The 23,275-nt window shown below is 37.5% G+C and overlaps 1 long non-coding RNA gene across 1 annotated transcript; it reads left to right on the top strand.

The window, feature by feature from the left end:
* The first annotated feature begins 19,556 nt into the window (after nt 1-19,556).
* Nucleotides 19,557-20,673, top strand: LOC125062826. The gene is made up of 2 exons (XR_007119340.1): nt 19,557-19,859; nt 20,299-20,673. It is a non-coding gene; the product is annotated as an uncharacterized LOC125062826 (long non-coding RNA).
* Nucleotides 20,674-23,275: the final 2,602 nt, after the last annotated feature.

Genomic DNA, 23,275 nt, shown 5'->3' with positions numbered 1-23,275 from the left:
TAGCAGACAGCCGATTCAGTTCTCTTATGTCTGCTCCTGCGGCTTTCTTAAAGCGCCTCTCTTCTATAAGGGCAAGGGTACTGTCCGTCATCCAGTGTTGACGTTTGCGCGTTTCTGATCCCGGACTAGACTCCGTGACTGCATTTAGGATGAGTTCTTTAACCTTATTCCATAGCGTGTCTGGTGTAGCTTCGGTGTGGTTTACAACTGTCCAATCTGTCCAACTCTGCTCAATGGCTGTAGTGAATTTCTCGTTATCTGCTACTTCAATCCGTCTTGTCTTCTTGGAGGATCGAGCGGCTTTGAGCTTCAACCTCATCTTTGCGATAACGAGTTCGTGATCGGAACCACAATCAGCCCCAGGAAGCGTGTGGGCATTAAGAATAGAGGTGCGCCAACGTGATCTTATCAGTATGTAGTCGATCTGATTTTTGGTTCTACCTCCAGGTGACGTCCAGGTGAACAGTCTACGGGGATGGTGTTGGAATAGACTGTTCACCACTACCATGTTGTTCTCGTCTGCAAACTGCATGAGTCTTTCACCTCTTTCGTTACGTACCCCAAGTCCGAAGTTTCCCACTGATTTGCTGTACTGGGCAGAGTTTGCGCCAATTTTTGCGTTGAAATCACCCATTATTATAAGTAACTCTCTATTAGGGATTTTGGCAATTGTTGCTTGTAAATCTTGGTAAAAACTCTCCAGTACGAGGGGTAGAGCTTCACTAGTGGGGGCATATGCCTGTATTAGGTTCAAGTTTACAGGTGACGCTTTGAGCTTCATAGACATAATGCGGTCGCTAACTGCCTCATACCCTATCACACTGTTATTCTGATGCTTAGGAATTAGAATCGCTACTCCGTTTTGGCTACTGTCATCGCTACTGGAAAAGTAAACAGCATGGGCGTCGGTAAAGAAGTGCCCGTTGCTTCTCCAGTGCGTTTCTGTTAGACCGCAAATGGATAAACCACATCTGGTGACTTCCCTCTCCACGATATTAAGTTTACCGGGCTTTAGCAACCCGCGAACATTCCACGTGCCTATCTTCTGGATTTTTCGTAACTTGACGGGGTTTCCAGTAGCATTATTTCCACGTGGAGCCTGGTCTCTTACTCCAACATGGCCGGTCCACTTCCATAACGATTTTCTCGGGAGATTAGCTGCAGTGGTTTCCCGTTGCCTTCTGCACCAGTTCTTTTAGGGGTTATTTGAACCCCAAGGCCGCTGTAGCCTCTTCTGACCTCTGGTCAGGTATGTGGTTATACCGCCACTGCTCGGTCGCCATTGCCTCGTCTGTTATCTAGCAGGGGGACCACGGTATAGGAATACCGCCGCGGATGATGTGTTGTCCGCGCGTGCAGGTGAGGTTGACAGTTGGTGCCGGAAAGATGTTAAATCCGTTCTCCCCCATTACCCCCCATTATTATTTTACTTCCAGGTATTAATTTACTTCTTCCAAAATGGTTAAATACGAATTAAAGCTAAAAAAGTGGCCGTATGTATAACAAATGAAAAGCAAGCTAGGATAGGAACCTTCCCTCTTTAGTAGAATTTAAATTTGGTCACATGTTACTAGTATAGATTTTCGTTTTAAATATAAATATACTAATAATAACATAATTACAAGAATCAGTATCAAATAAAACGAGTGAATCCTATCCTAAATAAACACTACCAAGAAACTGAACTTAAATCAGTCCAAATGCACCACTAGATGGCGCTGACGGACTTATAAATGCCGCTATCGTTGTTAATTTTAAATAAACTAGACTCTAGACTCTAAGGCGCGTCCTCCACTGCTATGGTGCCTGCTGCTGCAGAGGATCCAACTTTACCTGCAGCCAAGGCCCGAACAGTTTGGCTTCCGCGGCGAGCACAGCACGACGTTGCAGCTGACGAAGGTGCTCTTCACTGCAGCCACGGCCCTGAACAAGAAGAACGCGGCCGCAGCCGTCATGCTGGACATGGAAAAGGCCTTCGACCGTGTCTGGCACGATGGCCTCGTGTTGAAGCTCGCCGAGTCTCCACTGCCCCGCCGCATAGTCGCCGTGCTCCGCGCCTTTCTCACTGATCGCACGTTTTTCGTAGCGACGGGAGAGGCTGCGTCGAGACCGCGACCTATCACGGCGGGTGTACCACAAGGCAGCGTGCTGTCTCCAATCCTGTATGCCACGTATACTGACGACGTCCCGTGCCCAGAAGGGTGCACCTTGGCCCTCTACGCAGACGATACGGCGTACGTGGCCACATCCCTAAACATAAAGCACGCTGCGGTTAAGCTCCAACGCGCTCTGGACCTCCTGCCAGAGTGGCTAGAAAAGTGGAGATTAGCCGCCAACCCTAACAAGACACAGGCGATTGCCTTTGGCCAGAGTAAGTTGCCGCCGCCCCTGAGATTTCTGGATCAGGACGTGCCGTGGAAGACGCCGGTCACATATTTAGGGGTCACCATAGACCGGCGACTCACAATGCGGCACCATGTCAACAGGGCAGTAGGGAGAGCCAAGGGTGCGACGTACGCGCTCTACCCCCTACTCTACGGCAACTTACCCCTCCGAATCAAGCTCGCGCTCTACAAACTGTACGTGCGCCCACACCTAACGTACGCGGCACCGGCGTGGTACTCCTACACAAAGGAGACCCACCGCCAGAGACTGCGCGCCGTACAAAACATCAACCTACGACGCGCAGTGGGGGCCCCCCGCTACGTTAGGAACACCACCATAGCGCGGGACTTGAGGATGGAGTCAATCGACGAGTTCGTCGCACGGCTCGCCAAGGGGATGTTTGATCGAGCGGACGCCTCTCAACATCCCCACCTCAAGGACATCGCGCCGTGGCACTCCAGGCCACCAGACAAATACAGGTATCCGCGTGAGCTATTCTCCGCGGATACCCCAACCACCGGACGTGACACCAGGGCAGCAACCGCGGCTACGACCGCTGGTCGCCTCGCTGGGCCTCCCCCGGGGCCACCGGGGGTCTCACCCGGCGGAGCTTGACCGCGAGCCGCGTAGCTGCCCGATACCAACCATTGAGACACCAGGGCCAAGTCGAGAATACTCCTTGGCCCCAAACCACCGGACTTGACACCCCGGAATAGACCCCATCGGCTGCGCGCAGCGAGTTGAGGCCAACGCCTCCTTGCGCGCTGCAGCCCCCATCAAGAGGAGAAACCTCGACCCCGTACCGCCCTGTATTAGCAGGGCGCGAGAAGTCACTCCACCCGAAGGGGGCATAGCCCCGAACGGGCTTAAACACACCCCTCTAGAGGGAGTGTGTAACAAAAGCAATGGTAACTGCTATGGTCCGGCGTCGGAAACCGGAATCAGTCTAAAGAAAAATATCGGAGGGCCGGATTGCGCTTCTCCACTTTATACGACAATAATCGATCAGTAAAAACAAGTCACAACGGACGTAACGCAGTACTTTATTAAATTTCCTCGGCTTTACGATTCACAATGAGTCCTGCCTTTAATCACCAGACGCCAACAACTTTTATCTATATGGAAGTATATATCCAAGTAAATAATGTACTATTATCTAGAAGACTAGTAACTGGAAACATTAGTATTCATGAGTGCCAATATTGTTTTCCAGTGTTGTAAAACTAAATATATTTGTCATATAATATTGTTTGTTTTTGAAAGTTAGTTGCTAATAATTTTGGTGATAAAATGAACACACAATGAAATTTTTTTTATAAATATTATGATATACGTATTTATATTGTATTATAATGTAAGTTTAGTTTTCAATATTGTAATGTGTGTGTCTGTAACTGTGTATTATGTAAATTAACTGTAAATCATTATTTTTTATAATTATTAAAATTCTATTTTATTTAAACTATACTTACTATTATTAACTAGTAGTATTACTTATTATATTAACTAGTAGTCCAGCAGTCCGTCAAGGCTGCTTACTCTCGCCACTACTTTTCCTGGTTGTTCTCGACGGGATTATGCATCGCACACACCAGAACAAGCGCCGCGGAATAGAGTGGGGATTAACCAACATCTTGGAAGATTTGGATTATGCCGATGACCTATGTCTGTTAAGTCACACGCACCGCGACATGCAATCTAAGTTGGACGACCTGGAACGCGAGGCGGGAATTGCGGGGCTCAAAATCAACACCCGGAAAACGAAAGAAATGCGTGTTGGAGTTGAGAACCGCACCCCATTGCGGATGGGTGTAGAGGACGTAGAAAGCGTTCAAAAGTTTGTTTACCTCGGAAGCGTCGTGTCTGAAACTGGAGGTACAGAAGAGGACATCACTTCACGCATTGCCAAGGCCCGAGCAACCTTTGCACAACTTCGGCCTGTATGGCAGTCACGGATGTTGACGCGTCGAATCAAGTTTAAAATATTCGGATCCAACGTCAAGTCTGTGCTGCTCTATGGGTGTGAAACGTGGAAGGTCACCAAAGACATCTCGCACCGACTCCAAGTCTTCGTCAACCGCTGTCTTCGCCGTATTCTGGGCATCTACTGGCCTGAAAAAATCTCTAACGAGCAACTTTGGGAGCGCTGCCGAGAAACCCCGATCAGCCAGCAGATCAAACGACGCAAGTGGAATTGGATAGGCCATACACTCCGAAGGGATCCCAATCATATTCCCAAGCAGGCGCTTGATTGGAACCCGCAAGGAAAGCGGAAACGTGGCCGTCCCAAGCAAACCTGGCGCCGTACAGTCGCAGACGAGGCAAAGAGAGCCGGAAAGACTTGGAGTGAGGTAAAATACGAGGCTCAAGACAGAACGCGATGGAGACTCACTGTGGACGCCCTCTGCCCCAACTAGGGGTTATAGGACATTAAGTCAAGTCAAGTAAGTCCAGCAGGAAGAAAAAAATTATTTTTGAAGTGAAACTTCTTTATCGGGGTTGGAAAAAAATTTAGTGTAACATTTTTTCGTTACGCGTCACATTTTTCCGTTACGCGCCATCTTTTGAAGTGAAACTTCTTTATCCGACGTATGGGAGAAATTTTATAGCAGGTTACGTTCCATGTTGCTTTTTGAAGTTAAACTTCTTTATCGGCGTTGGAAAAGAATTTACACACATTTGTCACATTTTTCGTTACGCGCCATCTTTTTCTTGTCCCTGCCACGGTTGATCCGAAGAGATTCGAAGCCATTAGTAACAAAAATATATAATGACGATAACAATGATAGTAATACTAATAATTCTATTACATTTAATGAAATTCTGTAATAATCTTAGTACTACATAGTAGTACAGTAATAAGTTAAAATGAAATAATTGTATTTGTATTCATGTCTATGATAATAAAAGCCTTTTGTTAAACTTTATCTAATTTAACTTTATTTAACCAATTTCTGTAAAGTTGCATATAGTAGATCATTTTTCGAAAATAAGGTCATAAAGAAGTTTCACTTCTTACGTGTGTACACCTAGTACACGCACACATTTTTTTTTTTACTGAGTCCTTTAGTTAAAATTATGTTCTTGTAACAAGTAATTGTTGTAGATAATATATGCAAACAACAAATCTACCTAGATACTTGTGTATTTATCATGCAACACTTATATTAACTAAAACCTATTTTATTAATAAAACGTTCTAAATTCCGAATATTTTATTGCCCTGGCAAGTTTATAACACTTTTGATATTGTCATCATGGCTAAAGGTAGCTACATTAAATAAAATGCATTATAAAAGAAACAAATTATTTATTATGATCATTATTCAAATTTTGAATATTGCAATTATAGCTAGTCGTTGTCGGGGTTGACAATGGAACGTTCATATTAATTTCATTTTTATTATTTTCATTTTTAATTGAGTATCGAAATGGATACAAATTACTTTTTTCAAATGAATTTAATACTTCTTTAACTAAAAAAAAAATTTGTTAGTTAAAGAAGCGTCTTTGTAGCCTTCTGCAGCTGTAGTTGACTTCCACCCTCCGTGACGCTTTAGTGCTGTTATGTCTCCGCCAGCATCGATTAGTAAGGTCGCTGAAGTTCTGCGGAAGCAATGTCCCGTGTACGAATCTGAGTTTGGAAGATTAAGATAACTGGCTATCGTTTTACCCAACATTCCAAATTTGTTAATACCAACTCTTTGTTGGGTGCATTTCCCAGAAATTTCATTCAAAGAGAAGGAAGGATTGCTACATGAATTTGGTCGCAATTCTATGTATCTTTTACATAATTGGTAATATTTGCCCGTTATGGTAAAAGATCGGTATACAAACATACAAACAATTATGTTTACCTAGGAAAACAAATCAGCTTTGAAAAGGACAATAACTATTTAGAAATTGAAAGGCGAATTCAACATACTTGGAACAAGTTCTGGAGTCTAAAGGAAATTTTTATAATAATAATAATACCCATACATGACGAATTTATTCGACACATCCAGATGGTGCTGCTTTACGGCCACACACCACACCGGTTTCCCGAGTAACACGGACTCCCCACGGCTTTTAAAAGCAATATGCCAGTAACCCTTAAAACCAAAGCCATGTCAAGCTGTCTCTTGCCATGTCTTACATACGCTTGCCAGACTTGGAAATATACAGAGAAGATAAAAAGAAAAATCAGAACTTGTCAAAGGGGCCTAGAACGGAGCATGCTTACTTACATTAGAAAAATTTATAAAATAAGAAACTCAAAAATAAGAAGCGTTACTAAAGCTACTAATGCCCTAAACTATGCTCTAAAGCTTAAATGGAGATGGGCAGGTCATGTAGCAAGACTCTCTGACGATCGATGGACCATAAGGCTGACCAGGTGGGGTGGCCGTGGCATTGGGAAACGAAACAGAGGGAGACCGCTCACGAGATGGGCGGACGACATTGCTCAAACGGCTGGCTCGAGCTGGATGCAGCTCACCCAAAATCGAGATACATGGAGATCCCTGGAGGAGGCCTACACCTGCGGAAGGGTTCTTGCAAAATAATAATTGGGAATTAGATACAAAAATTAGGAAAAAATAATAATATTAATAATAATAATTGTCTAATTTACTTTATTAAAAATATATTTGTAAAAATAGTGTTAAGTTAACTCTGTTCTTTTGCAAGAAATAAAAAGGCGTTTTTATTTTATTTTATTATGGTAAAAGATCGATCTATTTTGTTTTTGTGATCCAAATTTTATATAAAATTGAAAACTTCGACGTTTTTGAATTTAATGTTGTATAATTCCTGTCTTCGGCAGGCACCCATTATTCCAAATATTAGTGAAATCTGTAACAATATTATAAGTACTTAAGTAATATGAAGCCAGTTAATATCTATCTATAAAGCCATTACTTAGTGAGATGGCGTTTAGTAACTAAGTATTATATTCTATTTACCTTTTATTTATCTATCTAATAAATCAATACAAGAAGTATTTATAACTTTCGTTCAAAGATATAATTTAGCGGGCGCTTCATTTAAAAATTTATTTAAGTGTGCAGCTGTAAATGTCTTGGCTTTCTATCCTTTTTATCCCTTCCATCACTTTATCCCTTTTTTCCCTTTCTATCCCTTTATATCCTTGTGATTTACGTTTCAGAATTTTATGATTATTTATTATTGGTTCTATTGGTATTATCAATTTCGTTGTAAATACTCAGTGTACTTTTAAACATAAAACATTTAGACCATAAGGACGACCACTTAAAGTTTTCCAATAACTCTTAAAAGTATTGTAACTAAATGTTTTGGAAATATGAGTAAGCTATTTTGTTCATTTGCAAAATATTACTCAAATTCGTATACAATACGAAATAGCGCCAAAATGGAAAAAGTTTGTTATTGGTCTATTGGCTCGGAACCAGCGCGTTGCGCGCGCAGCGCGACAGATGTTTATGTGAAACCTCCTTATTCGGGGGACACATTGTACTTTAATAATTAAAAAAATATTTTAAAGCATTGTTTTAAACTAATAAGAGATAAAGATTAAGATGCTTTAATTTAATTTTTTAATTTTCTTGAAGAAGTATGTAAATATAATATGCCAATATAAGTCTGAATTTCATTTCATAATAATTAGAATATTACCGAATGAGGTTACAAACTTTTTTAATATATTATTCACTATGGAAATAAAGAGGCTATAATAATAATATGTAACAATAATCGAGGCACCGCTGTTCACAACAGTATCCACCTCTGATACCACCAGAGATGTCGCCACATCCACCAGACATGTAATGTGAAACGCGCTTGCAAAATATGGGAGATAAAAGATATAAGAAAACTTTTATCAATTTACATTTACCTATTGGTTACGAATCGCAACTGTTTAAAAATTTTTTGGACTGATCTATTCGCAATGCGATTTAATCAGTTATAACTTATAAGCCCCTAGTCGCGTCTAAAGAAGTATTACTCCAAAAAATATACATAAATCGCACCCCCAGATCAACACTGTACTAAGTCAAAACAGAACTTATTTGAGTATCGACTAAAAATTGTTGTCTCATGTTAGATGAAAAGTTATTACTAGGTTTTTTTGACATTGTGTGATGAATCAAATGCTTATCAGTATGGCATTAGTTAATTACTGTAAAAAGTTCACAGAAAGTGTTAAATCCTTACTTTTCAAGTTAATTCACTGTTATTAAACTATTGAAACAATATAATAAAAAATATTTCTATTTACTCAGTTTTTACTGATTGATTCTGAAATAATGCAGTGTGTGTACAAAGAACTCTAAGAGCATACCTACTACTTACTCTAACCAGTCTTTTTAGTTTAACAAGTCTTATTTATATCACATCAGTGTAACATCACAGGTTTACTTACATAATTATCTATTTCCTGCCTTAAACTTACTATAAAAAATGAAATAACAACAGGGTACTTAGATATCAAAATAACGTTTCCTGTATGTTCTGTGCTATTCGAAATTCAATGCTGTCTTGTAATAAGAGTTGACATAATTAGTGGAAATAATATTTTTTTCAATTAATTCCATTGTATTTCTCTTTTTGTTTTAAGCCAGAGGTTGTTTGTCGGTATATGCTTTAAGCAATTGTGGAGAAAAGTTTTGATCTTTGTAGCGCCTTGATCGATCCACATTAAAATTATTGCCCCAAGATTCCTGAAGGACATTAAGGTTATAAAAGTCACTGTGTAAGAGTTCTTTTACATGATACGGCTTTCCTGTTTTCTTCGCAGAACAAAATAAAGTGGCATATTGCTGTGGGCAATAAATAGGACCAGATTTGAAGTGTCTTTTAATCTGTTTTTCTATTATACTGTGGAAGGGGGAACCCTTTCATTTTGAGAATGTCCGCGGATCAAAAATTTATGTGTTATGGAATTAACTCTTAGCATATTTGCGTATGCCTGACAATGTATTCTCTTTGCCTCTCTAGATCTCCCAGAAGCCAATTTTTTTTTAAATATTCTGCCTTGTCTCTTCATTTATTTTAGTTTTGCATTTTAACTTACATTTATCGCCACAAGATGGACGGATTCAACGTTCTGCGAATATGTATAAAATTGCGCAATACAGTTAAATCTTATCTCTTTCTTCTTTGATTTCCGGGCAGCAGGGTTTCGTTCTCGTTTTGTTCTTAACTTGGGGTCATTTGGAGCTGTTGGAGCAGCGAAAATATAATAAAATAATATAGTATATCTCCGTGTCTTTGGTATCTAATTAAATGTTATATAACGAAATCAAAAGATAAAAACAACAATAAAAATAACACCAATTTTTTCCTATATGCAGGTCCGTAGATGAAAAATTACAATTTTAACCAATTACTTAATCCCACTACTTTAAAAAGGATTAAAACTAAAATACTAATTATTAACACAAATGATTAAATTAAGGACACAGTTCGGAACACAAAAAGAAAAGGACATGGAACACTCAACTTTTGGTTAAATCTCTCGATGTGGCGATTCATTCTTGATTAATATTCTATTTCTTCTTAGTTCCCTTCATGGGCCACCATGTCCATTCTTTAGGGAATGACTGGGCCGGTAAATGAAACTCATTAGACTTCTTGTATAAACTTTTTAAATTTCTTTATATGACCTTTCGCTAGTCAAGTACAAAAGGAAGTGATGGCGCACGTCACCCCACCTTACAATTATTATAATTTGAAAATGCGCCTGATATAAAACTTGCGCAATGTCGCAACAACTACCTTTCTTTTTCTTAATTTTCGTACACGGCCGACAAAGGCGTAAATAACGTGTTCGTTTACGACTTCCTTCACCTGTCTGAGATGATAGCGAACAATCCGTATTGTCAAATTCATCTCGTGAACCAACAGATGCATTTGATCCCACAGGGAGATATAGGCCAACATGGCCATCGTCGTTCATACAATATTTACAGAAATTAAAAAAAACTTACCGACTGCAATATGACACTATACACAATTAGCTGCAATGACATTATAAAAACATTTAAACAGCTAAAAATAAAAAAAATAAAGATCTTTGGGGTGTATCTGTTTTCATTTTACAATCAGTAATCAATACTATCAGTTCAGAGTTGGCTATAATCTCTCGGCTGCATTTCCAGACTCTGGGGCGATCGTCAACATCCACGACTGTTTTAATGTAAAGTGGGAACAAACCGTGATCCATGTAGTATCCAATTATTTCAGTATTATTATTATTTTCTTATGTAGCCAAGTCTACATTTCAAGGATCGTCATGCTCGCTTAAATGTCATTGCTTGTGGCAAGTCTTTGTTTTTAATTTATGTTATTATTATTAATTACTTAAAATGTCATGTGGAACATGGTGTAATGGTTGCAGCTCCTTACAAACGTTGTGTAAAAAAAAACATGGCGATTAAAAAGAGTGGCGGAGAGTTTATTGCCAGTTCTTCTCTTACGTTCTACGCCCTTGATTTGAGAACTGGCAGTAAATGTAAAATTAGAAGCATTAATATATATTTCTTTAATGATGAATCACAAGTGTACATTGTGTTACCTACGTGAATAAATGATTTTTGAATTTTGAATTTTTAAATATGATATAAGGATTACATATAACACAAAAATTCAAACTACCAGCTTATCCTCTGCGTTTTAACTAGTAAAATTAAATTAAAATGTCATCACCTTGAAAAAAACGTCTACTATGAACGAAGTTTCCCGCGCTTTGATTGAATGAAAATATGAATTGAAAACGAAATAGGTATGTGCATTCCTATAACGGAAACCAAATAATGCGCTAAGTTTATGGAAATTATTTAAAAAAAAATAGAATACTTAAGAACCATATACTAAAATAAATAGTTATTATAGTGAGACATTTAAAAGTAAGTAAAATATTTATATATAATTTCTACTGTTCATAGTTAGCTTAAGGTTCTGTCGTTTTCATTTCCCGTCAAAAGGCTCACACAGGTGGCGCTATTCTAAATGAAAAATTGTAGTCAAGATTTCACATGCCTAGATAGCGTTTTCCACATTTTCCTCTTAACTTTATAGTTAAATCCTTATATTTTCTATAATATTCAATATAAACCAAATCAATTTATTGATAAAAAATTTAAAAATCGTTCCCATTCCGCCATTTAGTTTACAAAAACGTGATTTGAACGCATGTTTTTCTGAGGGATGTGTTCAAGTTTTTAGTAAGAGCTATTGGAGGGTCCATGGTTACAGCCGTAAGCGGTGTTGGTGAGATAGCCGCTCTAAGTACTCGCCACCAATATGTTTGTCGCGACTAAGCAAATAAGTTCTCATACACGAAAAAAGATTAAGTGAGACTTCGGTCTCAACACCGCGGTGGTAGCCGATTTGACCTTCTTTTGGACAAAAATTTTGAAGAAAACAATAAATTAGTAGCTGTCCCCGCGAACTGCGTTTCGAATTATAATTATTTTTACTTAGCCTACCTTTAGTAGCTACATACAACATATATGGAAAATTTTAAAGATTTTTAGGGTTTTCCAATTCTTCTCTCTATAAAACATTCTTCAGAGTTCAAAGAATAAATATTTAAGAAAAATATCGAATTGGTCCGTAATCCGAGAGCAGTGTTGGCCTAGTAGCTTCAGCGTGCGACTCTCATCCCTGCGGTCGTAGGGTCAATCTCCGTGCACTATTCGCTCGAACGGTGAAGGAAAACATCGCGAGGAAACCGGCCTTAGACCCAAAAATTCGATGGCGTGTGTCAGGCACACGAGAATGATTACGTACTAGCGTATAACAAATGATCATGAAACAGATACAGAAATCTGAGGCCCAGACCTAAAAAGGTTGTAGCGCTAATGTTTTTTATTTTATTTTTTAGTTATTTATATACATTTAAACAATTTTCTTCATTTTCAAAGTAATTTTAAATTAATAAAAAGAAAATTAAAACAAATTTAAAAAGTTTAAAGAAGTTTAAAGTTTGGTCCCTGCGGCAGTGTACCTTTAATGATGGCAGAATTTCCTAGCTGTAGTGCGATCGTTGAGCGAGGAAAGCACCAGCTCTGGGGTCATCGGTACTATCTACAAGGCGCTAACTTAAATCTTTATTTGCGTCTATTGCCAAGAGTCTCTACAAACTACAAAGGGAATAAAATCAAAGTTCTTTGGCCGCCTCAGCTTTTTTGATTCTCCGCGGCAGAATATAATATAATTCTTTCAAATCTCGTGACTTAAAATGCATAAAAAATTCATATTTTTAGTTATTTATGAGATTATTATATCTTATATCGCCGAAACTATAAATTCATATTTTATTTATTAATTATTTATTAGAGCTTTATTAATTAATCCATACAATAATTGGTTATATAACATTAGTTGTGTCAATAAGTTGTAAAAAATTAAGTTTGTTATAGCGGTGTAATTGTCCCTTTCAAGGTAAAAACCTTCTCCATATTTTCTCCTTTGTTGAGATGTAATTGCCTTGTTTTTGATGATACTCTCTCACGCTGAAAGTGCATATTGTGACGTGAATTACGTATGGTGGCGGTATCACTATGGAGATGTTTAAATAAAACTCTTTATTTGCTGGGTAACAACTGCCTTTAATGGTTTTGAAATATGAGCTTATAATAAACACAAACATAGAAGTAGAGGGGTTGCGACGGTAACAAAGACAAACTTGGCTTATCATCAGTATCAGTTCATAAATCTAAATGACACTTTTGACTTAACTGGAATGTTAAAATAGATTTTTAAGTGTCGTAAACACTAAAGGACTTATATTGGCTTAAGTGTGCGATAGTTGTTTACATTACTTACAATATAATATATATTATGTAACTTAAATAATTTTGGGTTACATAACTCGTCGAGCGCTTTTTTATGATTATCATGTTCTTTGGGGACATACGGGGACCAGCCGGATTGGGGAGTACATATTTTGTTAGCGTGGCAATTGTTATTGTTGTCTTTTCTTTGGTTTTTGCTATGCTGTTTTGTACAGTTAATTTGGAATCATAAACCGTTTCATTTTTCGATATAGGTCGTAGAGAGCGCTCGATCAGAGAGAAGTGAAAGCTGGGAAGTCTTCTTAAAATAATGGTTAAGATCTTTGTTGATACAAATAATATATATTTTTTAATTTATATCTTCGATTATAAAAACACGTGGGATTTTAATTTTCAATTCGTCATTTAAGATTTCAATTAATTATTTTGCATAAAATATAAAATACTAATATTTCATAAATTCACTTTACGTAATTTTAATTAAAAAAATAGAATTTCTCTAAGCTATTCGCCCTTCTCACTCTCTCTCAATCGGTCTCAATCGCTCTCTCCCTTTTCTTCGAATGCGCCTAAAGAAGTTTCACTTCAAAAGAAACCAGTGGCAAGAGTTATGATCGAATCTTCTAAGTATTACAAGGCAGATATGATGCACGGTCATCGTGCCGCACTCATTACGTGAACCTCCTACGGCAGACTTGATCTCGTCAGTCCAACGCGTAGGTGACTTGCTGCACGGTGCCTTGCACCATTCCTTGGATGATAAGGCTTTCTATGGACTTATCACCACGCCGAGATACGTGTCCGAAGAATAAGTTGGTTCGTTCCACTACTGAGCGATATTTAAGGCAGTTTTTGCCGCGCACCACCACTATGTGGAACCAGCTTCCCACTGAAGTATTTCCGAACCAATTCGACTTAGGGTCCTTAAAGAAAAGAGCGTTTGTTATGGAGACAATGGCCCGTAATTGTCCCTATCGTTGTTTTGAGATTAGTTCGGTTGCGGTTCAGAAGTCGCTTTGTCATTAGCTGGTTAACCGCGCTTCGCGAGTATCGTTGATGTTGGAGTTCAGCGGATCTCTGGCGAACGAAACCAGGTGTAGGTTAGGGGACCACATTGTCAGTGTTTGAAAAGGAAATGCATTTTCGAGGATTCCGACAATTAAAAGAGGAGGTTTCTTCTAACTTAAAACGTTCCGCAGTTTCTTGGAAATTGTTGTAGTTTATTTCAGATTTAAAGTTTAAACAGAGAACCTTTGAGAGAATATTATTTTCTGTAAAATCATATCTTTACAACAGATAGCCTGTAAAATTATTGTATAACTGTAAAAAATCTTCTTTCAGTAATTCTTTTGCGTCAGCAGTTAATCCACGCATTATAATTTTTAAAGTATAAGAAAGAGCACGGTTCGAATACGGGACAGAGTCAGTCCAGCCGGGACATTTTAAAGTAAAATACACTACTTATGACTTACAAGTTAAATTCTTTTATATTAGGGAAAGCAGGACACAAAAATGTGAAAGTCCCAGGCGTAGGCTTCGGGTGGTGTGGTGGTTCGCGCCCTGCTAATACAGGGCGGTACGGTCGGACATTTAATCCTAGGTTGGGGGGCTGCAGCGCGCGAGGAGACGTTGGCCTCCATCCGGTGGTTCTGGGCCAAGGAGTAATCTCAACTTGGCCCTGGTCACTGGTGTCTTAGTTGTTGCCTGAAAATGTCTTGACTCTTGGCTTTCTTCCCTTTAAATCCTTGCGTTTTAGTTTCGGAATTTTATGATTATATATTGAATATAAATCCACGATACCAGGACGAAGAAATTTTTATTCGAAAACGTGTTAAACCTTATACTACAAACCACATACAACGATAGCGCGATGCAGCGCAATGCGGAAAACGCACAGCGCCATCCGTTGGTGAACTCCACAACCAAACACAATATTGTTGTACATATTACGTTTGGACATGCCGCCCACCATGGACAGTATGTTCATCTTCCTACACACTATGAAATAACTTGTTAGACAAATGAACTGTATTAAGCGAATGGTGCATCGAATCTGAGTTAAGTCATAGTGATCAGGATTAAACTAAAAGTTACATTATCTTAGTGCAGTGGTAGTGGTATTGGTTATATTGGTATTATCAATTTCGTTGTAAATACTCAGTGTTCTTTTAATCATAGAGTATTTAGACCATAAGGAAGAACACTTAAAGTTATCCAGTAACTCTCGAAAGTAGGCTAACAAAATGTTTTCAAAAAATGAGTTAGCATTTTTGTTCATTTTCCAAGTCATAAAGTCTTAGTAACATTTGTCGTACTTGAGACTATTTGTTAGTTTCGTACCGGTTTCTAGAATGTCAGGTAGAGTTAAATCTTCATCAGTATCGTCGGTGTTGCTGGACATTTTTGCTACTAAAGTTTTATCCACCAAAATATTATTCAAATTCGTATACAGTACGAAATAGCGCCAAAAGTCTGTTATTGGTCTATTCACTATTGGATCGTAAACAGTGCTGCGCGCGCACCGCGACTTAATATGTAATTGAACTGAAACCTCCTTGGTTGGGACACATTTCACTTTAATAATAAAAAAATTGTTTAAAGCATTGTTTTGTTAGGAGACTAATTCTTTAATTAATTTTTTTAAAGATGTAAATATAATAAATATGCCAATAAAAGACTGTATTTTATTTCATAATTAGAATATTACCGAATGAGATTATATAAACTTGTTTAATATATTATTCACTATGGAAATAGAGAGGTTATAATAATAATAAAAATAATCGAGGCACCGCTGTTCATAACACTATCCACCTCTGACCAGAGATGTCGCCACAAGTAATGTGAATCGCGCTTACGAAATATGTTCGCTCAAGGATATAACGAAACTATTATCAAATGTACATCATATACCAAATACAGCGTCAAATTTCTGGACTGATCTATTCGCAATGCGATTTAGTCAGCTAAAATTATAAAGTTTATTGATTACTATCACTTTATAAAACCGAGTGAAGTTTGGTGGCGATTGTTGAAGCCTCAAGGGATGTTCAAATAAACGTCTAAGGGTGGATTCGACCATACAAGAGTAAATCTTAGAATGAATCGTCAGTCAATCGAGAGTAAATCAATTTTACGTTATAAATCGATACACAATTCATAATAAAATCCACCTTACAGGAGGAAAGGCACACAATATTGTCAGCCGTAAGGATTTGGATTAGTTTTAGTTTGGGAACAAAGAGAGGTTTGACTGATGCTGATTGATACCTTGCCCACAATAGTTCTTAATCACGCACTAAACACTCACTATATAATCTAAATAGTGGACGTAACTATTATCAACTATAATTAACAAAAATGTGAGAATCGGCCGAGTAAAAAGATTTTGAGATCAAATTTAATAAAATAAAATAATGTATTTCGAACAGTCACCCGTCCCAGTCAGGTGCAACATGACTGAGTCCAAAACCGGAGGCTGGGAGCAAAGTTTATGTCACTGGGAGACGTGACAAGCCCGCCAAGGCTCTTTTTAAAACCAATTCCCCAACGACAAGAGAAATAACTCATAATCCCGGAAGATTCTCAACAAATTCCGTCTTAGTGCGAGCCCAACAATTCTCTGGTTGGTACAGTCAACCTGGCGCCGGTACATGCCTTCAATCCAAAGGCACAAAAGATTGCTGAATTGGACAAGACTTGCAGAACATGAACTGACGCTTGCAACCATGCAAGAACTATCTGACTATCAGTCCAAGCAAAACACTTCTATATGGATATTCATATTTTGGCCAAACATGGAATTAACATGGTTTATCAAACGTGTCAATAGCACTTGATAACTCTAATTGAGGAAATATTAAGCGTGTTCTAACCGGTGCAGCCTTACTTTTTGCTATAACCAGTTTAACCGTTACAACACCAGATTGATTGACAGAACGACATTCCGATGCATCACAAAAACCATGAATATCAGCTATGTATTTCCCTGGTGGCAATATATAGACCTATTAGTTTTAATCAATTTAATAAAATTCCCATGTTAATCCTTGTAACCAAAGCTCTTGTATAAAACATTTTGCCCATAAAACAACTGGAGCTAACCATCCATTAGGATCATAATATATCCTGGCTACAGTTGATCTTAAAACGGTGATCTTAAAATATTTTTTTATTTTCTTTAACTAATTTAAATTTTTGAAAGAAAGTTTGATATTTTCAGTTATTTTTGAGTTTTACAAGTGTTCAGAAATACGAATCTATCCTCTTTATATTAGTAAAGATATTCAATGTAACTGAACATAATGTAAAACACAAATTCCTGAACCATTTCTATATATTTCTGTATAAAGTTGAGAATGTAAACAGTGCGGCAAGTTGAACTACACATTTCTTCAACGTTTTCAAAACAGGATTTGACAGGTATAGTGAGTGCGATCTAATTGAAAATTGTTTAAAAAAATACTTTTCGCCATCAGATTGTTTGAAAAAAAGTTATAGAATAAAAATCTATTTGGTAATAGATCTAACTGGTAAGTTTTCATCTATTTTTTTAAATTTACTAATATGAAAACTGTATTTATTGTATGGCTTAAATTTGGCCCCACATGCAGAAATATATGATGTTCCTATATCCATATTTGGTACACCATGCACAAATGATGATATAAAGAATAGGTGTGTTGTGTATTATTCCGTGAATATTTTAGTTTTTTTTTTGTTAGTACCTAATTACTATGTGCTAAAAACGAATTGTTTTTTAGCCTTCATGGATCCACGAAGATTTTACGGTAGAATACATACCATTATTCAAGCTTTCCCTGACGGAAGTACTGATGAAGAACTGAAGAACTGTCTGGCGATGAGAGTCGTGTGAGGCGGGCTAGAAGACTTCCACCATACACGAATGATCTAATTCCTTTGGCCGAACTGGCTGAGCCAAGTTCAAGATCTACTAGAGCTCAAAGGCCACGGTGGAGAAATGGTTTAATGGAACGCATGGATTCGGACCTAGAATTTGTTGGTAATTCTAGTTTACCGCCATGGATAATGGATTTTTTTACTTTACCATCTGTTAGGGACTACTGGAACGAAACATTAGGGCGTCCAAAAGTTAGCTCAGTTATGCTAGCAATCGTTTTGAAGCCATAAATTTGTGTTATATTCATTTCAATACAAACTCAACCCAAGTACCTAAAGGGCAACCAGGCCATGACCCCCTGCACAAACTTCGTCCATTCTTGACCCAACTAAGAGAGCGACTCTTAACTGTCCCTAAGGAGGAGTAAATGGCTGTGGACGAGCAGATAATTACGACTAAATGTCACTCAACAATGAGGCAATACAATCCCAAAATTCCAAATACTAATATAATATGGAACATTCTAAAGTGTTTTAGAGTTTTCCAATTTTTCTCTATAAAAACATCAGAGTTCAAAGAATACATATTTAATAAAAATATCGTTTTGGTCCGTAATCCGTGAGAAGTGTTGGCCTAGTAGCTTCAGCGTGCGACTCTCATCCCTGATGTCGTAGGATCGATCTCCGTGCACTATTCGCACGAACGGTGAAGGAAAACTTCGCGAGGAAACCAGCCTTAGACCTAAAAATTCGATGGCGTGTGTCAGGCACACGAGGATGATTACGAACTAGTCTATAAGACACATGATCATGAAACCCTTAGCCACCTGAGCAAAACTGCTAGAGCTGTGCTGTCATGGACCTTCAGGCCAACAGAGGAATCCCTTTCCCAAAAAAGGGGCCCATATAAATCGTAACTCTTTTCAGATCATATCAGAAGGAAGTATATCAAAACGGAGCAGTCTTAGCAAAATAGAAGAAGTTGATGTAAATTGACTAACATTCAATCGTTACAATGACGCTAGAACCCCCTCAAATCTCTCAGTATCAGCCTTCAGGCACACGCGTCTAGTTACGCACTATTATCGTATTTATTAATAAAAACCACAATCCTATACTAACAAGTGACCCTAAATCGACAAGAATGCACAACCAATGAAAAAACAAACAAAACAAAAACAATTTATTTGTTCCCTTTGGAGTAGAGACTTGGGCCGAGGGGTTCATTAAAGGTCTACCACAAGGACCATTTTTAAATTTGTTTTAATTTATATTTATTACTTTAAAACAGTTTACATTCATTAACAAAATATATGAATAAGAAAAAACCTAAAATTAAACGTTAAATAAAAGAGAAATTAATATTTAACGAAAAATCTAAATTGTTACTACACTACAGTAATTAATTTAACTTTACCCACTAGGATCTTCGTTAGTTACCATACGCAGTTTTAATATAGAAATATTTATTACTGTCAATTTCCTAATTTTCAGATGAACTACCGTCATTTCCAGAACCCCTCTCTAACATCAACAGCTACTCTCAACGAAAACCACATAAACGACGAACCAGCTACACACAGAGACGCCTCCACGTCCTACGACGCACACTCCTCACAATTAGACATAAACTCGTCACAGTTTGACATTAACTCCTCACAATTTGACATTAACTCCTCACAATATGACATAAACTACGACGCGTCAGAATTCGACGCGTCATCGATCGCGCCCAGCGAGGATTTGTCTGTCTACTGTGCGATGATGAAGAAGCCGAAGAAAAGTAGGTCTAAGGAACAGCATTTGAGGGATATTGGTATGTGGCAAGCGACTAATATCGAGGTGATGCAGGTGAGTCCATTTTCCCAAATTCCTGCAATAAAATCTTTTGTTAAGGTAATTATTTCGTAAGTATAATTATGCTTGCTCTTTCTTCTCCATATTAAACTACCTTTTGGAAGGGACAACAAAAGTCATTTTTACTGCTACCGCTTCTATTTCTTTTATCCACCTTTTTTTGGGGCGCCCTCTTCTCCTTCTTTCCTTGGTCCTTTCTTGTTGTCTTTAAAGTCCACATTTTATCTGTGTATCTTGCTATATGCCCCCCATTGCCACTTCGGTTTTAGGGCATAATGTGAGGCATCTTATCACTTTTGTTTTTTGTCTTATTTTTTCGCTTTTTACATTATGTATTCCTCTTATTTTTAGGGCGATTCTTTCCATAGATTTTTTATAAATACGTCCATTAATTCTTAGAGTGTGCATTGTGTAAATTGAGCCAATTTTTCAGAATCTCCTAAACCGTAGCGGATCACTGGACGAACAAATAAAATGGGAGGCAATCGCCACCGCGCGTGGTTTGTGCACGCTAACAGACAATTGTACATGCGCCGACTGCAGTGGGGCAAAATACATGTCCGGGATCAGCGAGGATGACGGGGGCATGGCGGCGGCACCGCTTCTCAGTGCCCTCAACATGGGATGTCAAATACAATAAGTTCACGACCTTTTCTGACCATAGACTGTTATATTTCTGTAATTTATTTATCAGTACCCACTGCACTGGTCTTCTTACATTAGAAGTATGAACCATACGGATTTAGATTTCGCGGCATGGGGTCAAAAGTCAAACGGTTAAGACTGTATGTAACACCTATATAACAAATCTTTTAGCTGTCGTATGATTTTGGGGACGTAACTCTCTAAGTCATATAAAAAAAAATCCTCTAAAATTCCTATTTATGTAGGCCTTATGGCTTCAGCGTGCGACTCTCATCCCTGAGGTCGTAGAACCCCGGCTGTGCTTCAATGGACTTTTAACGCGCATTTAACATTTGTTTGAAGGGTGAACATCGTGAGGAATCCGGCTTTCTTTAGACACAAGTCGACGGTATGTGTGATAGGAGTCACCTACTTGCCTATTAGATTGACAATAATTGCAACAGATGCAGAAATCCTAGACCTAAAAAGGTTTTAGCGCCTTTTTTTCATATGTTTTGACGTCCATTAATTCATCACTTAAATTTATAGTCTTTGAATTTTGACTCCATAGCGCATTTCCTTGTCCCAATGTCACTTTGGATAAATTTTACACTTTTCTATAACTTGTAATAGTGTGTAAGATAGAAAATAAATCCATAATATTTGTGAACGGAATTACGAAGGACCATTTAGTCGTGTGCGTAAATTATTGTGTTTAAAATATGTGAGTCTATGAATACTTCATTCCTTGGTACTCGTGGCACTCGACAAAGATTTTTTCTAAAGCATTTTTTGAATCTTGGGCACCAGCTTAATACTTTTCTGTTCCTCTCATGCCCCGCCCATTTCCACTTTGCATCACAGCGTAAACAATTTGACAGAACCAGGCAATGCTTGGCAGTTTCATCGCAAATGTTAATGTATGACACTGTCAGAATTCCGTTCACAAATACATATTTTGTAATTGTATTTCATTGAAAGTTCCAGACAATGTAAAGAAATATCAGTTTAACAGCACTGTTTCGAAGCCGTCTCTTCCCATAGTGAGACAATTTTTCTGAAAGAGACGAAATATTGTTTTGGTCAGAGTGCAATCAGGCTGATTCTATATGCTTTTATAACTGTCAGATATATTCTGTCAGATATCAAATGTCTGTCTAAAATTTGACGTCTAACAGATGTCCGAATTGATTTATGAATATGTTCTTAAACTGTCTGGAACTTTATTAGCAACCTTGTATCGTCGTCAATGTATATTGTATATCCTAGTCGTCTTAATAAGGGGCACGCTAAAGAGGTTAAATCAACGTAACATATAGAATAAACGAAAAACTATTATATATATCGGATCCAAAAAGGTGTTTCAAACAGCGATGTTTAAGTATATTTAACTATCGTGTTTTTTTCACCCCAGTAGAATATAATCTATAGGCCAATACCTGCTATTATTTTTGTGTTAAAAAAATTGTAATTCATAATGTATAATACAAAATATTTAAAACTATAAAATATTACTTTTAATAAAAAGAAAGAAAATACTTACACGCTAGCGGCCAATCCCGACTTCGCTCTGGTGGACATTTATTTCAAACACTTTTTGTAGATATTGATATGTTCTTTAATACTGTAGAACATTATTTTGTTCTTTTGTTGATGAAAGATATTTTATAGGCATTTTTTTACACTTCGGGTAACATTATTGTAGTTATACTAGGATCCTTATTTTTCTTGCAATTAAAATAGCCTATATTAATCAGTGATAATGTAGCATTCAAATGGTGAAAGAGTTTTTAAAATCGGTCCAGTACTTTTTGAGCCAATTCGTTACAAACATACAAATATTTCCTCTTTATAATATTAGTAAAGATAATAAAAATAATGTTTTAAAAGAGAAACTGCCACTAGGATTCCCTGAAGTGGGCTAGTCTCTTCCATTCAACATATTAACGGTAATAATTTCTACAAATTTCTTAAAGTGATTAAACATGAAAGTAAAATACCGCTATGTACTAGAGATGTTTAGTTCTCTTTAAGATGGCGAATATGTTCGGGTAGAATCAGAATCCCTCGTGTGTGGGAATCACCGGGAATCTACCTACCCTCGGTAAAATACTATGCGCTGGTTCGGCTGCCGCGTGTCATGTATAATAGAAAAAGTCCAATAATCGAATCAGACTTAGCCTAGTACTTACTATCAACGGTGGTGCGTCCCATTCCAAGCACCTTTAATAATTGTAAAAAGAAAATGCGGTAACTTTTGTAACTTGTTTTTTTTTAACACGCTTTATATTAGCTTCACCTGTATGTATGTATGTAACCGACTCCTTCGGACTCGATTTTGACCCACTTTTAACGGACAGATTTAATTCAAACTTTGCGCACCTGTCAAAGATCGATGACAATGCAATAATCCGAAAAAATAAATTTAAAAAATTTAAAAAAAATAACTAAAAAATAAAAAGGCGCTCTGTGTCGAGCAACCCACGCTTTTTCACAATAATACCAGTATTTTTTGTTCATTACCATTTTCAGCCTAAATTAGGAATTATTTTTCACTTTTTAGTTTGATGTGCTTTAAAAGCGTGTTTTTTTAGTTTTTTTAAACTATTATTTATTTGTATGAGTAACGAGTAAATAAATAAAAACTACACAATGAACTTAATCTATAATAAACCAAACTCTTAAGGTTCATGAATTACAAAACGCAATACAAGAGAAAAAGAAAATACATGAATTACAAGTCACGATTGAGCAGGATATGGTGAAGTTTGTATTTTTATGTAATA

Source organism: Pieris napi, chromosome Z, assembly GCF_905475465.1.
Source record: "Pieris napi chromosome Z, ilPieNapi1.2, whole genome shotgun sequence".
Taxonomy (NCBI): Eukaryota; Metazoa; Arthropoda; class Insecta; order Lepidoptera; family Pieridae; genus Pieris; species Pieris napi.
This window is presented reverse-complemented; position numbering and strand designations above follow the sequence as displayed.